At 37.3% G+C, this 21,402-nt stretch overlaps 1 protein-coding gene across 4 annotated transcripts in view; it reads left to right on the top strand.

Annotated features, from left to right (window-relative positions):
* The window catches only part of FUT8 (fucosyltransferase 8), a 136,841-nt gene that overhangs the window by 31,402 nt on the left and 84,037 nt on the right, over positions 1-21,402 (top strand). The window contains exons 3-4 of one of the 4 annotated variants that reach the window (XM_075426109.1): positions 11,924-12,018; positions 14,786-14,879. The gene's annotated coding sequence lies outside the window, so the exon portion shown is untranslated. Of the gene's footprint in view, positions 1-11,923; positions 12,059-14,785; positions 14,880-21,402 lie in introns of all 4 variants that reach the window. The other 3 variants (XM_075426110.1, XM_075426112.1, XM_075426111.1) reach the window with 3 other exon arrangements.

Here is a 21,402-nt window from a genome sequence, read left to right as displayed (position 1 = left end):
CCGCCCCCCGCCTCATGTGAAGTATCTGTGTGCTCCAAGCCCTAGAAATGAATGAAAAGTACATAAGAAGAACTTGCATGACTTGTCCACTTCTTATCAGAATTGGCTGATCCCTTGTACATGACGTTACATAATATAGCAATTTGCCTGTATCTTAGTTTAGTTTTGTAAATGAAAAATTTTTGTTTTGGTTTAAGCGTGGGCCTGGATGCATGCATATATGCTGTCTTATACTTAGTTTTTATACTTTGTTTTGCTCTGTGTTCACACTACCTTGATTTGTCTGTAAACTGTGGTGATGGTTGCATCTTTTGTAGAGATGCAGTCCTTCCTTCAGAAAGGACAAAGCACAGTGGTTGAAAACTGCATGAAACCTCTTTTTGCCTTTTCTGTTCAATTTGTGCGGGAGGATAATGAAGAGAATGTGTGCAGGTCTATAAACCAATGTCTGGAGCACTAGTTAAACCAGTGGTTTTGTATGCATTGCTCATCTACTGAGGGAGATTGAGTAGTGGAGGAAAGCTGATTTGAGCTTAATATCTAGGTAAGATCTAGGTGGTGCTGGTAGGTTGAGGCAAGTAACTAAGTAATAGAGCGAAGGCGATACCTTTCCGGTGTTACTGGATTATGCAGTCTATGGTTTGTGTTGGATTCCTGCTTCCTGTAAGATTGCATAACAAACTGCATTTGGAACTATTTTCTGCTATCAGAGTCTGTTTGGGAAAAACTGTATTTAATCCATCTACCTATTTAATATATATTTTCTTGATGCTTTTCACATGTAAAAACATTCCCATGGTAGACTTTCCTTTTTTTTTTTTCCCCACATACTTGGCCTAATTAGTTCTACCTATGAACTGTGATTTTGTATTAAGAAAGAAATATCAACTGGGCATTTTTTATTACATTCCAGAACACTTTCTTTTCCTTTCTTGGACATACTGTAAGTTAGATTTATCTGTGATGCGTCTTTGAAGGTAAACTAATCTCTGCAAAAGGCCTTTATATTTTGAGTTTTAAGGTTTATGATAGGGGCACCTGGAATCTTGGATAGATATTCTTTATTTCTACATATCTAAATAGATCATCATATGATTCCTGATGGAAAAGGAAAATATCTTTTCAGAAGGGTATGTTGCTGATCCAGCCCTGCCCTTTTTATCACAGAATCACAGAGTCAGGATCAAAGCTGGACTGTCCTGCTGTGTTTCTGGAGTATCTACCATCTTTCTTGCTTACTAGTTTCCCCCTCGCCTGACAATCAGCAAAGTCTGTTTCTTGTTTTAACATTCGACTTCAGTTCACTCTTTTATTCTGACAGTCATTTAGCTTGGATTCTTGTTTGAAAAAGGGTTTATTGCTTGACTGGTTCTGTGAAATATATTCTTTATTAAAAGTGTGATCTATATAAGTAATTTCTGATGCAGTAACACAAACAACAGTCTTTCATGTCTTTTTCCTTCTTAAGAAAAGAGGTTACTGACATGTCCATTGACTTGCACGTTTACGGCAGTGAAAAATTATACCAGGTGAGAGACTGCAGAGACGTTGGATGGTTGGATTAGAGTTTAACATGAACCAACAAATTAGAATGATCTGGGGAAAAGTGGGATACAAGCCATTAAGGGCAAGCTTAAAATACTGCTTTTAAATCATAGAAAAATAAAATAGGCAAATGCAGATAAGGAATGGCTGAGAGTTCTGAAGAAAAAGGTCAATGGTTAAGAGCTGACCTTAAGTCAACAGTATCATGCACAGAAGAAAGTTCTGAAAATGTGATATCATACCAGGATAAATAAATGGAAGCACTGTCATGAAACATTGTGATTCCTCTGATCAACTTAGGGCAGAAATGGAGTCAGCTGGCTCATTGTGTTTGGTTTTGAGCCATGCACTTAATACATGCAAGCATACCAAAATTACCGTGCCAAACTGAAGAGTCTAGAAGATAGTAGTACCAATGATCAGAATACTGGATCCATAACCAGTGAAAAGAAGTTGAAAAAATTGAGGCTGATTTAATACAGAGAGTAACTGCTGCTGTTCTAGGTCTTTTGGAACACCACAAAACCTAAGCAGCTTACATTTTTACCAGTGGAGATTAATGCAGTCTGGCTTGTGAAGCACTACAGTAGACTGGGAAGAACATAAGTCTGTCTGTCTTTGGAAGTTCATAAAAAGTAGTAAGTCACATAAGCATGTGTGATCTCATCTTAGAGGAGAGGGATGGTCTAATAGCCTTCTGAGAACCTTATTACATTTTAAGATTTAGTGTCTAGTTTCTAGCCAATTTCTTTTTTCCTAATTGGCTAACTCTTTTGTAAGTGGAGCATGGGGAGAACAGCTTTATGCAACAGATGCCCAAAAGCAGCATAGAATCTCTTTCTACACATTACAGTATGTTTTTTATTATAAAATTATTTTGGTTTAAATATTTTCTTCCAATGGACCACTTAACTTTTGATCTTGGATGCATCTAATTTTGAAATTAAATATTCCAAATCTAAAACGTTGGTTGTGAATTTTGCAGAATTAGAGATGGTAACCTGGTGGATATTATTTGGCTATAAATGAGTAGTATTTTTATAGGGCCTGAAAAATCAAATTTCAAATATCAGTTATAATCTATACCATTTTAAATGTCTGAGATTAGACTGTTACACTAAACTAAAACTAAGTGTTGACCAACTGTTTAAGGAGACAAGATCAGAGGAAATAGCTAGACAAGAAGTCTGTTTTGTCTGGAATATGTTTCCTGCTTCACAAGTTCCTGCAGTTTGAATAGGTAAGGAACTATGTCACAGGGCTTTTTGGATTTTTAGTATGAAATACAGAGAGTTAGTATAGCCAATTTGGATGAAAGTTTCTGTGAGTTATGAATTTTTATTTAATATTATTATTTTTAGATAAAGTGATAGACTGGGGTGTTAGTTGTGCCTGCTTTTTGATGTTTATTAGAAGAAATTGTAGTTGTCATGGAGAGAGGAACACGATGTGCATAAATGCCAAGACTACATCTACAAAATAGAAATACTCTGCGTTTGTTTTGGCTTTGGTTTTTTTTTTTTTTTAAAAGATGTAATCATACTACACTGATAACTCAATACTTCTTTATTGTCTCTATGTTTGGATTATGTGAAATGGTGGCTAACAAACGCTTCAGAAATTGGCAGAACCTATTGGCATAGGATAACCCTCATTTAAATATTTTTGGACTTCAGTCTTGGGTTTTTTTTTTTTGGTGACCTGTTTTGTTTTTAAACAAATGTTCAAAGAACCCAAGTCTAACGGGAATGAGAAAAATTAGATGCCTTGCCAGTATGTAGAAAAAATGGCCGATCAGGACATATGTTAACTATTGGGTGATTCACTTGAAATTGATCCTAATGATACTGTCTTTTATTCAGATTGATTTTTCCTAAAGATATTTGTTGTAACTCCGTTTGACGGTATTAAAAATGGTTAATGAATCCAAAAAACTGTCAGTAAACAGGGAATTTTCAAACCCTAAGGAAAGTTCCCTTAAGGCTGCATGGCAGGGGGTTCTTGGTCATTGTCTTTGCTGACTCTTGGGGACAATTATATTGCTCCTAACAAGCCTCTAAAAGTTGTAGTTTTAAAGATATGGTAATTTTAATGACAGAAAGAGATCACTAACTCTTAAATTGCTTGGCAAGTTCAACTTGAAGAACTTGTATTTGGATAGAGCCAAACGAGTGATCCTAGGTCTAGAGACTAATACTGTAGATTGCACTTACAGGTTAGAGATGGTATTTTTGAATAAAACAACAGCAGGAGGAATGTAGGGGGGGTGGTATTACTGCTGTATACAAGATTAATGGAGCATGGTATGTATATTACGGCTAGGTTTGAAGGTCTAGTCTTCAGAAATAGCCTTAAGAAGTAGGAAGGGGTCTAGAAAAGACCTATAAGAATCATTCAGATTCTGGGAAAATGTATCTCGTTTTAGACATTTAAGAAGCCTAGTCTGTTGAGATATTGCTTGAGAAGTTACGAAGATTTGTACTTTAATCCTGTATGAAAGGGCATTGGCAAGAGCTGAAAACAAACATGTTTGGTAACTAGCTAGTTGAGCAATTTATCTGGGAATTATTCATTCTCTCTCATTTAGTGTGTTTGAATCACATGGATGGCGTTAGCAAAAGATATGATCACCTTAGACAAAATGTGTTGTTCTGATGCAAAAAATAGGAAAAAGTTTCAATGGTCGTTGGAGTTCAGTGATCAATTTGTGGGATGTCAGATTATGTTGGAGACAGTATTAAGACAGTCTGTATAAACAAATTCCTTCCCCAGAAGGCTTTTTAAATTAACCCTAGCAATACATAGTTCAACAAAATTTTCAGAAAGCATTGTGCCGACTGCAATTGGCCTTCTTTCATACTAGATAAAAATAGGCTTGTAAGTGGCTGTACTTAAATAGGCTTTTTATTTAAAACTTCCTTATGATATGGCCATGATTTTTAAACCAATTTATTGAAATAGGAAGAATGTGGATTTGTAGCAAAGCCCACAATTCAACATTTTGCTTGTAGGAATAACACTTACTTATGGTAGCTTTGCCTGTCTCAGTTTCAAAATTCATTTTTTGCTGATAAAATAATCTAGTATTTAAACAAAATTGTTTTGTAAATGAAAAAATCTCCTGCTAACATTGTTTCACTCTGTAGATGCCACATTCCCTGTCTTGTGAAATATTCTTTCATTGGTGCTCCTCACAGTGTGATTTGTCAGCAATTGGCTACAATTTCAGTTGCCTAATGGTTACTGTGATTGGTATCAAGCTGTTGTCTTTAAAATTAACCAGTGTGTTTTGGGTAACTTTTTTTCCTGCTGCAGTCTGTGTAATGTAAACTGTATGGATCTTTCCAGCAGGTGTGAGTTGTAGAATCTTGCTGGTTGGGAGTTACTTCTATTTAGTTCAGCTCCTCAGCAGCAGCTCCAGTTAGAGCAGCTTGCTCAAGTCTGATTTTGAGTATCTTAAAGCATGGAGATTCCACATCATCTGAGACCTACTCCAGTGTCTGACAATCCTCATAGGTTTGGATTTTATTTTTTTTTTCTTTTATTGAGCTGGAATTTACTGTGTTCCAATTTGTGTCTGTTGCCTCTTGTCCTTCCACTGGGCAGAAAAAAAGTGCAACCCCATCTGCCAAGTACTTTCAGGAATACCTCTGTGTTATATCATAGTTATACCAGAGGAGAACCAAGAAAAGTTTGAAAAGTTGGGTGAGAGGAAGACTTTGGCCAATCAAACGCGTATTCAAGGATCATGTTGCATCTTCTTATGCAGTGACTGTATCACTCCTTTCTCCCCTTTAGACAACGTATGTAATTTCACCTGTCAGGCTAAAGGTGGAATCCTTCAGAATGAGTATTGACATTGCAATTCTGCCACTGCATATGTGTTTTTCCAGGAACAATGCTAAAGTTTTAAGAAAGTCCTGTTTTTAAAAGACTGCTTTTTGGACCTTCATGCCCAACCGTGTTGTTGTTGTTGGTATTGTTTTTTTAACTATTAGAAAAGTACTCCATTCCCTTCTACACTTAAGATTGTTTTAGGAAGGCTGAATTGCTATATGTCTCTTTCCTCATGATCAGTCACATTTTAGAAATTCCATTGTCTTAAAATGTTCTTTTTCCTGCACATTACAGTTGCAGGGCTGTGCAGAAGGTCATGTTTTTAGTGGCTCTTTATATGTGATGATAGCTATTTACTTTATATTTCCCTTCAAGTAGATGACCTGGTGACTTATAGTAGTCTGGGATTGCAAACTTCCAGAGGGCAATCGTTCGATTTTGCCCCATTGTCAAATGACTTTGATTTTATTGTCAGTGGTGTTACGTGGCACTTTTGTGTGTCATGAACGTAATCTAAAGAGTGAGAGGAGATTGCTGATTGCCCTATAACTGTAACAGTGAATGATCTTATAACTCGGTGCTTTTTCCACATACCCAAAAGCAACGTTCAGGGCTGTGCAGCTGGTCAATGAACGCTTGCAGCAGTTGGTGATTTTTGTGCACCATCTCTGTCATGCATCCTTTCTTCTGGATTATCCTGTCTTCATTTCAGCATGATTTGGTAGTTGTTTAAGTCAAACAGATATGGAAAAATTATGTACACTATTGTTATATGTGCATAACACTCAGAAGAATTCCTATTTCTTCTGGAGGGTAGCAGAATGAAAACTGGTGTGGTGAGCCACAGGTATTTTAAAAAGGGGACACTAAAAGCAACAAATAGAGTTGTGGGAAGTGGACTCTGAGTTTTCATAATTCTCTGAATGCTGTGATTAGCATCCCACAGAGCGTTATAAAACAATCCATTGATTATATCTTAGGCAGTGATAAAGAAGGGTCTAGAATGTCAACTGTATTGTCCACTTTTCTGTGGTTAGAAGATTTTGTGAACAGCAGCCAGAATATTTACAAAAAGAAGAGTATGTATGCAGTGATGTGCTGCTGTTAGCAGCAGTATGATAACTGATGCTCTCTGGAATAAAACTTTCTCTAATGTAGCAGTAATATTAGAATAGGTTCTTAAGTTCTTTCGCTCCAAATATTTTACGAGGTTTGTATTCTCTGTTATTAAACCATTTCTATTTTAAATTAACAGCCAGATTAAAAATGCTTACACTAATTTTGTCCCATTAGTTTTATTCACACAATTTTTTGGGAAGCTATACTGGTTGGAAACAAACAATTACAGATCTTGTTTTCTGAATAGCCTACTTCTTCGAGCACTTAACTGTGTTTGTCCTAAAAATGTCCATTATTTCATAGAATAGCGTAGTAATTATTGTATTTACAAAACTAATTATTGGGATTTTTCTTGGCTGTATGATATCCCCTCGTTTTTCTCTCATTTCACATGACTGGTCACACGTTGTGGCTTCTTTCTTTCTATGGTTTTGCTACTTCATATGAAGAAGAGTGTAAGGGAAAGTGGTCTTAAAAGTAAAATTTGTTTTCTCTACTAACATTTAATCTCTATTAGCATTGATGTAGTAAAACTTTGTTTTGCAAAAGGTGAGCCTAAATTCTCGAGCAGTGTGGGTTTGTTATATATCTGCAGAATTCCACTCGTGCTGCCCACTTCCAAATGCATATACAGGCACTAAATATCATTCTAGCCAACTCCCTTATAATTACTTGTGAATTTGTTACAACAGAAGTCTCCCTAAATTTGGTTCTTCAGATGTTCATTATCATTATATTTGATATCTTGAAGACTGTAAGAACTGTATAAAAGCTCTGTCAGAATGGGCTGAATTCTGTGGCAGTGTTGATTTGCTGTATTTTGTTGCAATTTCATTCGCTTTTGTTCTTCACTTATCTGGGTAGATTTTCAGCAATGGCCGTGGCTACATAAGGTCCAGACAGAAGCAGTCAGTTGTAAAATTAATTTGATCTGAGCTTTTGTCTGAAAAGCTATCCTGTCCTTCTCAAATGTCAGTAGCAGTTATCTGTGGAAGAGGGGGAAGCAAGCAGCCATGATTCTTCTAGCTTACTTTCTGATCTTCCAGAACCCGACTTGTTCTAAGACAGATGCAGTATAATATCCATGATGGATTTTTCTAGCAAGAATATGTGTCTATTTTTAACATATCCAATTTTTTAAACTGAAACACGTCTTTGATCATAGTGAATTTCACATTTTAATAGTGCCTCTGAAAATGCAAATATGTGGCATCAACCAGGTCTCTCTTGATTTCATGCTGATGTAATTGTTCATAAAACTTGGTCACCTTCTGAGGCATGACCTCCCTCACAAAATAAAGCTGATTATTTCACAGTATCTGGTGTTTATTCATGTTCCTGCTGTTTCTGATGTGCATTGTAGTTGCCTATTACTCACCTGATGAAGAAGTCATATTTACTGATCTGTTGTTTCTCAGGTCCTCCTTAAAGCCTTTTTGAAAAACTGATGGTCATATTGTATTCCCTTGTTATGGAATCTTAAGTGATAAGATACTGTGAAACTCTTAACAGTGTTGTGTTACTTACTGGATTTCCATTAGAACAGGTATGTGGACACAGTTTTCACAGTTTGGTCCTGTTGATTTGTCATTGGTCATTTTACTGACATTTCAAGCTGCAAGAATTCTTCTGTTTTCTTTGTGAAGGAAGATGTCAGTGTAGGGATCAATTTAAGTTCCTTCGTAGTAGCTGCTAACCCATGTCCTTCATTTAGCTGTGGTTCTGTGTTTAAATTGTGTGGTTACAATTCAAACATCATTTGGCCCTACAGAATCTCTGTCAAGTCTTTAAGTTCTATTGTGCTTTTAAAAAGTTTTGCTATAGCTTTTATGCATGTAAGAAGTTGCTTCTCAAAAATTCTGTAGCCTGTCAATTTAGTATCTTCCAATTAAGCTTCATCGCCACCTCTATGCTTAGTTTATATATGTCACAGGGAGCAAAGAATGTATCATTATAATCTTTTATAAAGCAGCTGAAGTTGTACCCCAAAGACTTCTTTTCTGCTACTTCCTATGTTATTTCTGGGAATGAATGTGGACTTGAAGTCACCAGCTGCTTCCCAGCATTTTCTAAAAGACTATAGTTTTGTTATAAAATCCTGTCTTTGCACTCAGCAATCATGTCACCATAGAGCCTTCACTAGCGTTAAACAGCTTGTTATCTCATACAGGTGATATTTTAATGCCTCACTGTTATAACTTTCTGCCTTCTACCCTTTATAGAATCCCTGTCATCATTCTTCTATGTAGATTATATTTTTGATGTTGATATCATTTACTGTCAGATTTATGGGACCATTTCTGTCTCAATATTTTCTTTTTTCTCATTGCCTCTTGACCTATGAACCTGGAGACAGAGTTGCTCAAGGTCTTTGCAAGTTCAGTGTACTTCCCTGCCTAAAATATTTTGATTTTAGCAAAACCAACTTCAAAAAACAGTACTTCACTTCTGACCACCTCAAGGTAGATAATCATGTACATAATGTTTGTGGCATTAGTGGGAAGCCCCTGCCCTACATTTAGCTTCTGCTGCCATTTGTTTTAATTGTAAGTTTGTAATTTTCAAATAGGGGCAGTAGACTGATTTTATTGTTTTTTTGATTCATGTTGCTTTTTGATTTTGTGAACAACTTAAGGAGTCGAGATGTAGATCCTTTATCCTCCTCCCTTCCTGTGGAGCTGAACTCTAATGCCATCCAGACTCCCCTTTACCTTTTTAGGTTGTTCTGTCCTGAAGCTCACTTTGCTGAAAGAAGAATCCGTCAGACTGGCACTAGATTTATTATCTGTGGCTGGGGCTGAGCCCAATTCTTCAGCAAAAGAGTTCCTGGAGTGTGCGAGTCCTGCAGAGGGTTGCTCAGCACCATGGAGAGCTCTTTCAAACACCAGCTCGGGAATAATGGGCATCTGTTATATTTACTTTATACAGTTGCTAAAATTAGGCTGAACTATTCAGACATAAATGAAGTTCAAGGGAAAAGCTAAAAAAACCCTGCACTGAAAGTACAAACAAGAAGATAATATTTGGTATAAAAGAGAGTAGATGGAACAAGCCTAACTTGCAAGTTCAAGGAAATGTGAGATATTACTGGAGGAGCAGCTGGCTGTTGTTGTCCCAAAAGTGGGATTGTTTACCCAGTGTGCAGTCTGCCAATGTGCATACAGAGCAGAGGTATTGTCTTTATTGCATATTTACACAAATATGGGTGCTAGGTAATAATTGCATAAAGTGAGCACACCGCTTAGCAGAGTCACAAGGACTGTATACTCTTACAAAAACAAAGAAATTAATCATTACATTCTGGTTATGCACTCATCTTAGAGGTATACTCCTTCTTTATTCAACTACGCATGCTTGCGAACTGGGGGGGGTTCAGTCTTTTTGGTTCTGAATGGAGTCGGTGGTTGCGGTCTCCCCCTGATGCCTTTATATTTTTTCTAGTTACCCTAGATCTTTGTGAACTTTGTGCTTCTTCAGCAGTCATCCAACTTCCGGTGCCTTCCGGGCTGGATGTTCCTCTTTTATCAGTCTGGTAGCTCCTCTTCAAGGGTGTAATTGTTGGTAGGGCATGCATTGTTTGTACAAAGTAGTCAGTCCTGAAATTAAACAATGTCACTACGACCTAAGCATTACTATGCCCTAAATATTTCTGCCCGATATCACTATGACATAGTCACATCCATATTACAAAGTGTTCACCACAAAGGAAAACATTGCATTTCTCCCAAATAATGAGTCTATACGCAATGTTTCTATGAATTTAATGGCTTTATTTGTGCATAGTATTGTAAGCTTGCCTAGGAAACAGTAAGAAGAACACATGACTGTAGGTTTTTCCTGGTGCTTGACCTTTTTGAGAAGAATATTTCAAACCCTGCATTATGTTCTTTATTGCCAGTCTGAAATACTTGAATGGGATTTCACTAGAATTACATGTGAGAAAAGGTGCAAATTTAGCTTTTAAGTCCTTTTTTTTACACTACGATATTCATATTGTTTTAATAATTACAGACTTTATATGACAAATTGGTCTTATTTTTAGAATTTTGAGTTCATAAAAATGTTCTTTGTTAAAAAAAATTCAAACAGCTTTCTTTTGTTTCTGTTGATAAAGTTATATATATACACCCAGAAACACACACAAAATGCCCATCTTGCACATTTAGTTAAGGCTGATAGTTTCTAACACTCACCGTGGTTTGGCAGAAAATTTATGAATTAGTGATAGTTATGTAATAAATAAAAATGGGAATTGTGATTAACAGTGTAATCTTAATACTTGACATAAAAGGAGTTAAACAAAAAGCTAATACCTTCAAAAGTGTTTTAAACTCAATAAGTTTTTAAATCATCTGTCATTTTTCCTGAATATGTCACACCAATTTTGATAGGAAAAGCCGTTGGCAGCTTTATGTGAAGTTTGGGTTTGTGACTTTCACAGTCCTGTTTTATTCATAGCCTTACTATTGCACAAAGTACTTTGAGTTTTTCAGTTCCTTCACTTTTAAGTAAAAGAATAGATCTGAGATCAGCAGTGCACTTGAGCCATGGTGATGTTGAAGATCAGATACAAGAAGCAATCAAGTTTTGATGGCATGGAGCTCTATGAAAGCTGTAAACCAGTGTGAATTAGACAGTGTGAACCTATATGCTAATGCACATAAATTTCTTGCCATACTTGAATTGGCTCATTAGATCTCTTTATTGTGCTTTGTAGTGTGTAAAGTTCTGTGTCCTGAAGTAAAAGGTTTTTATCTATGAAAATAAAATAGTGTTTGAAAAAAAATTGGAGTGCCAAGGGGACTTTTTACAGGTTAAGATGCATTGTGGCACAGAGGAATTAAGGCAAATACTTCTTTGTCGTATGGCAATATTAGTATTTACAATCTTCTATAAAATTTGTCTTGTTCGAATATGTTTTTTTGCAGAAAACATAGTTCAATTTAAATTAGAAAATGATGATACAAACCAAGTCTAATTATTTAGATAATGATCACTTCAGAGATTCTTTCCCTGAAGTGGCCCACTCAAAATTGTATTCTGGCATTTCTGTTACTGTGTTGTCAAATCACCCGGTGTCCAAGCTTCCTATGTGTAACAACGAAGACTTTTAGTTCAATTCTGTGACTTTTTTCCAGCTTCTGAATACTGTGTAGCCTTCACTATGCTTTGAGTTTGCAAAACCTCCTGCTTGCAAATAGCATTCCAGTTTTCTTAGGGCTTCCAAGTGTCATGAATTTTTGCATAACTGTTGCAACCTCAGCAGCTCTCTTGTCTGCCACCTTTTCATCTTGATTTATAAACATCAAGCTGAGTTGTGAACAGGCTGTTGTTAAGTTTCCTGGTTATTCGATTTCCTGTTGCTTTGATGCCAGCCAAAAGAAGGATCTTACAACTCTGATCTTGCTTCTGATGTTTGCAGCCATGAAGAAATGACATGGGGAAGCTGTTGGACAAGAAGATTTAGTGGAGAGCTTCACCACCAACAAGAATGGAAAGATCAAATATTAGCTAAAGGTGGTCCATCTGTTTTGTCCCACTCTGTTCCTTCCTGAAGGTATCTAGATTATGCTACTGGTAAGAAGCTGCACTTCCACCGAGCAGAAGATGCAGCTATACTTTGATCCCAGGAAAGCACTGAAACAGAAAGAAAAATATTTGTATGTCTGATTCTGATAAATTTGGATTCTAATGCAAAACTATGGAACAAAGTAACGTCTCGGCGGGAGTGGGGAGAACCTCTCATTAGTTTGTGAATTTCTTGGCTGAGGAACCACATGCAGTTTGAAAGATGCTACCTTACTTTTGTGTATTCTAAGTGATGTTACAAAATTACTGATTTTCTTCTTTAAGCTTCTAATGAGAAGCTCAGCTTGATTTAAAGAGAAATGTCTGATAAAATTTGGAGAGCATTAGCTTATTTTTAAAATCAGGCTTTTTGTGGCTTTTGGAGAAAGAAAATCAAAAGTTTGGCTGTTGTAGCTAAAAGGTTGTCTGAAAGATACGCAAGATCAGTAAGCATGTTTGAATACATTTTAACTAGGTAACGCTAGAGTGCCTTGGAGTCCATTCTTCTAGAGAAGTGATGGCAAATCTGTAGCTAACATGCAGTTTAAATGCAACTCACATTTTAGAATAACATCATGTGACCAGTAGTGTTGGTTAATAGAAATCCCCAACTACTGGAAGAAGTCAGCCAGCGGCAGTGAAGTTCAGCAGGATATTCCACCAAGTCTTGTTCAGGGAAGCTTCGGGGCACTTCATCTTTTCAGGATATGTGCTGTACATTGTGGCTGTTGACCATGTTAAGATTTTTGTGTGCAGCTTGATGGGCTAAGAATTAGATTGACCTTCTTTATTCTAGATGTTTACAGATCTCCAGAAGTATTTAACAGAATTAGAGGTATTAAGTGCTGTGCTCTATTAAGAACATAAGAAGTTCTGACTTCTATTGAGAAAGGGATAGGCCATTTCTGTTCATCAACTCTCATCTGACTAATGCAAGGCAGAAAACACAGTTCTTCTCAACCCCATGATTGAACTGCTACATGTTTTTTGTGAGCATTTTTGATAGTTCAGTTTAAAGGGAATGAGCAACCAGGAGTCCATTACCTCATTAAATCAGCTGTTTCAGTGGCTGGTTCCTTTAGCTGTTGTACACTTACAGGTTTAGCAACTCCTTTCCATTTCCTCATGAGCTGAATTTATCTAGGTTAAACTCCTAATCCCTGGATTTTGTTATACCTTTGTTTGTAAGTATAAGAAGCATTCAGTGTTAGAAATCTTTTCTTTTTTAAAATAAGTGATATCCAGCAAACTTCTGTAGTTTGCTCTTTTACTATATTGCTTCCACAGATTCTCAGTCTTCCTATTTTCTTTTGCAATGAGGTTTCTGCACAGTCTATCAGTAAATTATTAACTTATTACTCTGGAGGAAGATCATGCCTGATGTTGGAGTTGATGTTTGAATTTTTGTTATTTATTCTTGACTGTGGCTGTATTAGATTAGAGTTGTATGGAGTCAATACAGTAAGTAAACAAGAATAAATAAACCTTCATTCTTACATAATTGTCCTGTTCATTTGCTAAGGTAATTTTTGTCTTACAAAGACATTTGATTAGTTCAGATAAGACAAAATGTAACTTCTTACTGTGCTGTGTTTGTGGTTGATTATTATATTAATAGTTAAAAGGAACTGTAAAACTGAAGACTGCTTTATCCATTGTTTATTAAAGTGAGTCCACATATGTAATTTCCATGACGAATGTATTGTATCTGAGACTGAGTCTTTTATCTTTCTAAAAGAAAAATCACCAGTTACTTTTTATCTAAGTGTTTGACAGAATCTTGCATATGTTTGACAAGTAACTTGCTCTTTTCCTTTCAAGGTACAGTTCCCTCTTTTGTGTAAAATTACATCAGTTGTAAAAACAATTAGAAATTACTGTATCTTTTTCAAGCTTTCAAATGTAATATGTTACAAAAATTATAAGCATTTGTATTTATTACTGTATCTATATCAAGGAGTGCTTAATATTTTCAAACTGTATTTGCTTTTATTGTTGATAAAAGTCTTTTATCTAGCTTAAAAAACGTTCTTACTTCTGATTAGTTCTTATCCCTGTTAAACTGTTCCAAGGTCAGTGTTCTATGTATACCTTGAGCTTAAAACACCCAGGGTATGGATCTCTCTGAACAACTGCCATTATGATAACTGAACCACTAGGTGTTCATATACAATAATTTTGAGAATGTTTGGTCTGTGATGTTAAAATTACTTGAATTATTGGGGTTTTGTTGTTTTTGGTTGTTTTTTTTTTTTTTATCTCTGGCCAGAAGCAGATTTAGATCTTGTGTTCAAAATTTATGACATCTTTCAACTGCAAATTTGATAGCATCTGTAAAAATTAATGAATTCAACTTCAAACATAATTTTGGGGTTGGCAAATATTAATAAGGGAGACTGAGTCCTGGTGAGACTGGCTTGTACAAGTTACTCCCTAAATCAATACAGACTCTAAAAGATTCTTTGATTTAATACTTTGATTGCTAGGTCACACTGTATCTAATCTAGGTATATGAAAGATGATAGTTAAAAATATTCTGATTAAGTAATTCATGAAAATGGAAACTCCATAACTAGTTAAATAAAAAGTAGAAAATGTGATATTTTAGGATGAAGAATTAGGGTCTTTCTCAATGTTATGATACAAGGGCAAATCGAAAGGAAGATGTTCTTACAGAATGTGAAACTAAAGGGACCTTCATTTTTCTTTTAAACAGTTATTAATTTCACTGACTGCTGGACTAGTGGAATTACTTGGTAACCTCCAAGCCCACAATGCAGTTGTGTTTATTTACTGCTGTCATGGAGAAGGTAAGCTGTTCTTCAGCTGTGCTATGAAGTTATGATATTTAAAAATTTATTGCTATTTATGTGAAAGATAATATATGTAGTACATTTGCATATTATGCATCTTTGAAATTTTTTTTCCCCACCAAAAGCTGTAAAAAATGCTGATTAAATTAAATTCTGGAGGAGTTCTGTTGTTTTACAAAATCACAGAATAGCAGATTTCGGAAAGTATTTCTGGAGATCTTCTAGTCCAACCCCACTGCCCAAAGTAGGGTCAGCTGGACCTTCAGGGATGGAGACTTCACTAACTTGCCCAGCCATTTCCAGTGTTTGACCACCCTCACAGTAAAAAGTATATTCTTAGGCTTAAGTGGAATGTCATGTTTTAGTTTGTGCCCATTGAATAGACTAGAATAGACTATTTCAGTTGAAATGGACCTACGGCTTTGTCTGACCAGCTCAGGGCTGACCAAAAGGTAAAGCATGATATTAAGTGCCTCTTAAGCACTGACAGGCTTGGGGCATTGACCACCTCTCTAGGAAACCTCTTCCAGTGTTTGACTACCCTCTTGGTAAAGCAATGCTTCTTAATGTCCAGTATGAACCTCCCCTGGCGCAGCTTTCAACCATACCCACGCATCCTATCACTGTATACCAGGGAGAAGAGATCAGCACCTCCCTCTCCCCTTCCCCTCCTCAGGAAGCTGCAGAGAGCAAGGAGGTTGCCCCTTGGCCTCCTTTTCTCCAGACTAGACAAGCCCAAAGTCCTTAGCTGCTCCTCATAGTCCATGCCTTCCAGTCCTGCCACCAGCGTTGTTTCCCTCCTCTGGACGCATTCAAGGACCTTCACATCCTTCTTAAACTGTGGGACCCAGAACTGCACACAGCACTCCAGGTGAGGCCACACCAGTACTGAATACAGCAAGGTAATCGCTCCCCTTGACCAGCTGGCTATGCTGTGTTTGATGCACCCCAGGATGTGGTTTGCCCTCTTGGCTGCCAGGGCACACTGCTGACTCAGATTAAGCCTGCTGTCGACCAGCACCCCCAGATTCCTTTCTGCAGGGCTGCTCTCCAGCCACTCCTGTCCCAATTTATACTTGTGCCCAGTGTTACTCCGTCCCAGGTGCACAATCTGGCATTTCAGCATTTTAAATTTGCTCCCATTGCTCAATGCTCCAACCTGTCTAGATTGCCCTCTGCAAGGCCACTTGTCCCTCAAGAGTCAACAGCACCTTCCAGTTTGGTGTCATCAGCAAACTTGCTAATGGTGCATTCAACTCCTGCATCCAGATTGTTGATGAAGACACTGAACAGAACTGGCCCTAGAGTTGAACCCTGAGGAACACTGCTGACAACCAGTCACCAGCCAGCTGTAGCCCCATTTCCTAGTACCCTTTGAGCTCTTTCCTTCAGCCAGTTCTTCAACCAGTGCATTGTGAATCCGCTCGTCCCACAGCTGGACTACTTGTCCAGAAGGATGCTGTGAGGGACAGTACCAAAAGCCTTCCTAAAATCCAGAAAAACTACATCCACTGCCTTCCCTTCATTCTCTAGGTGTGTGACCTTGTCATAGAAGGATATCAAATTAGTTAAACAGGACTTTCCCTTTGCAAAGCCATGTTGACTGTGCCTGATGACTGCTTTATTCTTTAAATGCCTTTCACTAGTACCCAGTATAATCATCTCCATAGTTTTTCCAGGAACTGAGGTTAGACCAACAGGTCTGTAGTTTCCTGGGTCTTCCCTCATGCCCTTCTTGCAAACTGAAATAACACTGGCTAGCTTTCAGTCAACGGGGACCTCCCCAGACTCCCAAGATCTTTGGTGGATGATCGAGAGTGGTCCTGCCATAATATCTACTAGCTCCTTCAGTACTCTGTTGTCTCTATTAATTGCTTCTTGAGTGGTGACTGGGCACCACAGGCAAGAGTCTTGCTCTGACTTCTTTCCTTCTCCCCATTAGGTATTTTTATATATTGATATTTATAAGTATGGGATTTATATCCCGCCTGAACTTTCTGTTCTCCCGGCTGAACAATCCCAGCTTGCTCAACCTCTCCTCGCATGGCACATTCTCGAATCCGATAATCATCTTTGTCACCCTTTGCTGCACCTGCTCCAGTATGACCATGTGATGTACTAAATACAAAGAACTTCATCCAGTGTGACATGTTGTATAAAATAAGCTATCATAGGAACTTTTAATGGTGAGCTATTTATTTGATCATGAAAAACAAATAGATAACTGTTGTCTTGTAGTCTTACTTTTTTAGATATCCTTTTGAGTAAAATCTTTCTCTCTTTTTACTTTATAAAATATTTCGAATCAAATATTTATATTTGCTAGGTACAGGTTTTTTGGGGGGAGGAAACATCTGCAGTAACATCTCCTGATTGAATGACATGAAACTTCCTAAGCTTTTTCTGTATGGAGGATATTTAGATCTGTGATAGATAAAAATACATAGATAGATAGATAATTAAAGACAGATAAAAATCCAGTTGTGATGATTTTTTTTTTTTTTTGTTTTAAACTTGCATTAACAGTGATGGGCTGAGGGACTATGTCAGTAATTGAGGCCACTACACGTGATGCTATGTAAATACTAAAGTAAAAAGAGAGTTCGTGTTTTAAGGAAGGGCAGTCTAGGTAACAACCGAAGGGATACACAGAAGAGGACATACTGAAGCATTTTTAATACAGTAATATGTAGTCATCGTCCTTGAAACAATGATTTCTAGGTGCTGTGGCAGAACTTTGAAATGGAGTAAGATAAGTAGGTAGAAAGATTTAGTCCGTTTGGTGTCAGCTCATGAAAATCTCATAGGTACTTGTAGAAGAGACAGTACTTGTGGTCAGTGCAGGACAGGAGAAATATGAAAGAATGTGTTCCTGTCAATGTTAGTAAATTCTTAAAGAAACTAGATAATGAGGAGTTTAGTGAAGAACCTTAAATATCACAAAATGATCTTGCTTGTGCCATGGGGAGCTAGGACCTTGCAGGGAGCCTACAGAAGTGTCCAAAGAGCTGAGGTTATAAAGGTATAGTATAAAACCAGGAGTATATATTTATTGGTTTCTGCTGAGTTTAAATGAGAAGCATGGACAGATATCAGTACCAAAGAGATAAATACATTAATCTGGATGAAGCCCTAGATAATTTTGCCTTTTTGAACAGCAAGGAGATAATGTAAAGGAATATAATAAAGTATAAAGTAATATTAGAAATTCTTTTGGAGTGAAAGAATGAAGACCTTGTTCAGTTTACCAAGATTATTACTCGGGATAACAGCTAAGGCATTTGTGGTAGTTAGAGATCACTGATGAAGGAGGAGGCTTGTAGGAAAGGAAAGAAGTGCATACATTCCTTGGTTACTTTCTTGCAGGATTCTGATCAAACTTAGACTTGTAAGGAAGATGGGAAATTACACTTACTGTTCTCTCAGCTTCAGTTTGTCTTCTATAAAACTTCTTAAGAACTTCAAAAAAGCAGTAGCAACCTTGGTTTGGTGACTTCTGTGATGTCTTTACTGATCATCAGTCGTTTTAGGGAATTTATTGCTGCTGCTTGGCTTGCAAATACAGCAACTCTGGAGCTGTCAATCAGCTCTCAGTTTATAATCTACATGTGCTTATCTTTTCTTGTGACTTTATTTTGGTTGCATCAGAAATCACTACCTATGATTGTAGGGTTATTTTAGTTATACAGAGCAACTACCTTGGTTTGAAGCTGCAAACAAACTGTTAGTATTGACTTGCTAAAAGAAGAAATTTGGCACAACAAGATTGTTCACTAGACGTTCTGAGTACTTGTCTATTTTTCACAGAATCACACAGAATCACAGAATAGTAGGGGTTGGAAGGGACCTCTGTGGGTCATCTAGTCCAACCCTCCTGCTGAAGCAGGGTCACCTACAGCAGGCTGCACAGGACCTTGTCCAGGCTGGTCTTGAATATCTCCAGAGAAGGAGACTCCACAACCTCCCTGGGCAGCCTGTTCCAGTGCTCCTTCACCCTCAGAGGGAAGAAGTTCTTCCTCATGTTCAGACGGAACTTCCTGTGCTTCAGTTTGTGCCCATTGCCCCTTGTCCTGTCACTGGGCACCACTGAAAAGAGCTTGGCCCCATCCTCCTGACACCCACCCTTCAGATATTTGTAGGCATTTATAAGGTCCCCTCGCAGCCTTCTCTTCTTCAGGCTGAACAAGCCCAGCTCCCTCAGCCTCTCCTCGTAGGAGAGATGCTCCAGTCCCCTCACCATCCTCGTAGCCCTCCGCTGGACTCTCTTCAGTAGCTCCTCATCTTTCTTGAACTGGGGAGCCCAGAACTGGACAGAGTACTCCAGATGAGGCCTCACCAGGGCAGTGTAGAGGGGAAGGAGAACCTCCCTCGTCCTGCTGGCCATACTCTTCTTGATGCCTTCCTTTGAAATGAAAGGTGTTTCCATTTCAAAATTCTGCAAAATTGTTTTCAACTATAAAATTTAAAGCAGTTAAATTGAAAAAAGTCCTTGTGTTGGTCAGCTGAGCATTTTAGAATACACTCTAGAAACTCAGAAATAATACTAGGATTCTGTAAGGTTCATTTTTCCTCTGCTTAGAGTTTGTTGTCTGTATTATAATACATATTCTGCTAATGCTTCTAAATGAATGGCAAGGTGACTCTTCTCAAGTTGACAGTCTTCCTTTTAGACTCTGGCTTTAATTCCTCAACACCTGGTAATTTGCCTTCTTTGTAATCTCTGTCAGTGTGAAGAGTCATCAGGCTTCCACACTCTGGTAGAATCTCTCTAACCAAATTTCCGGAAGCATAAATCACATTGCATCTTTGTCCTAAGTTTGTTCTTGTTGGCTATGATTTTGTTTTCTAACCAAACGAAATGAGTGGACCTGTAGCTTTCACGTAGTGAAGGAAGTCCCTCAGTACCATCTCTTCCTGCCAGGGAGTTTTCTGTGGTGAAGATCCAAAATTATAGTGCTTGAAAGCTTCAGTATTGAATAAATGTCCACTTGCAATTGAATTGTGAATGTTTAATTTGAGAATGATCTGCTGATTGTATCAGATGAGCGGATCGTTTTTATTTATGTAAAATTGTAAGGGAGCGTATGAGGAGAACACACCCAAATCACCCCAATTGCTCAGAACAATCCGTACACATATGAAATTAGGCTTTTACAGAAACAGTAGTAAAGATGAAGGTATGGTTGTAGGAGTAAGTAGTAAGCAAATCTCATGATTGTGTTTACTTATGTCCTATGATACATGTGAATAGAAGTTAAGAAGAAAAAAGAAGTAAATGTACACAATAATTAAGTATGCATATGGAATACTGCATAATTTATGTCCTTGTTCCAGAAAAAGCAGGGAATGGATAGTTTTTGTGGAGAGAAAAGTAGAATTATATAACTGAAACAGTGAACTTGAACAGAGAATGAAAGGAACTTCATTTTGGATACTTTTAGAATACAAACATTAATACGTGTTCTGTGAATGGGATTCTGTTCTCTGGTTGAAGAATATAATACATAGAATTTGTATATTAATGAAGGTAATTAAAAGGTTATGGATTAATGAAATGCATTCTAAATTGTTTCCAGTCAATAATCTAAAAAGTTTGGAACTTGGAATTGGATAAAGTCTCTTGGGATTAGTATAGATGGATGCTAGAATTAGAAATAATTACCAGCCCTGGCTTGATCACCATAGTAAGCAAAGCATGGGGACAAATTTTGAAAGAAATGACAATTAGCAAAGTAGAGCTAGATGAAAATGGAAAATGAGATAAATGTAACACAAGTTTGCCAAAGATTGTTCCATCTGGATTATTCTAGGCTTACTTATTAACTGTTTCAATGAGCGAAAGTAAATTTCCTAATGAAACATAGTTTGGGAGAAACTGTTTATCCGGACTTCCTTTCAGCATTATCTTGGCGCACAGAAAATTGTATATTGAGTTAGAGAAAATGTGGATGAAAAGTAGAACCATTCATTAGAAAAGAAAATAGATGAAGGGATGAAGTGACAATGACTTGTGCTGCAAGAAAGAGTATTAGACTGGAGACGAGACTATTAGTGTAGTGGATTACACCTGTTATTCATCTTGGGTGTTTTCAGTAGTGATAAGGTCACAAAAAGATAATTGGTTATCATGAAATTTAGGTCACAAAGTAGAGGAGTGTTATGATGGGGATCAGAAAAATGTGCAAGAAGAATTTTTTACTTGGGATACTGCAGTGGTAGAATGGGATGAAGTATAATAACACAAAGTTAAAAGGATTAAAAATAAGAATTTGTGTATGTAAAGTGTGTGCTTATCAATTTGAAGAGAGATAGATGCAAAAAGATTTGAAGGTGTTATGTCCTTGGAAAATGGTTGCTGGCTGACAGAGTAATCTGGCCATGAGAGAGACAAATTGAGTCCTAGAGATACCACAGAAAGCAGGTCCAAGAGAGAAAAGCAAGTATTTGTTTCATACAAGACACTGGCAACATCTTGTGTGTATCTATACAATTCTGGTTCCTGATGTTCTGAAGAGACTTA

The sequence above is a fragment of the Opisthocomus hoazin genome, chromosome 7 (genome assembly GCF_030867145.1).
Source record: "Opisthocomus hoazin isolate bOpiHoa1 chromosome 7, bOpiHoa1.hap1, whole genome shotgun sequence".
Classification (NCBI taxonomy): domain Eukaryota; kingdom Metazoa; phylum Chordata; class Aves; order Opisthocomiformes; family Opisthocomidae; genus Opisthocomus; species Opisthocomus hoazin.
The sequence above is the reverse complement of the archived record's forward strand: the minus strand, read 5'-3'. Positions and strand labels throughout refer to the sequence as shown.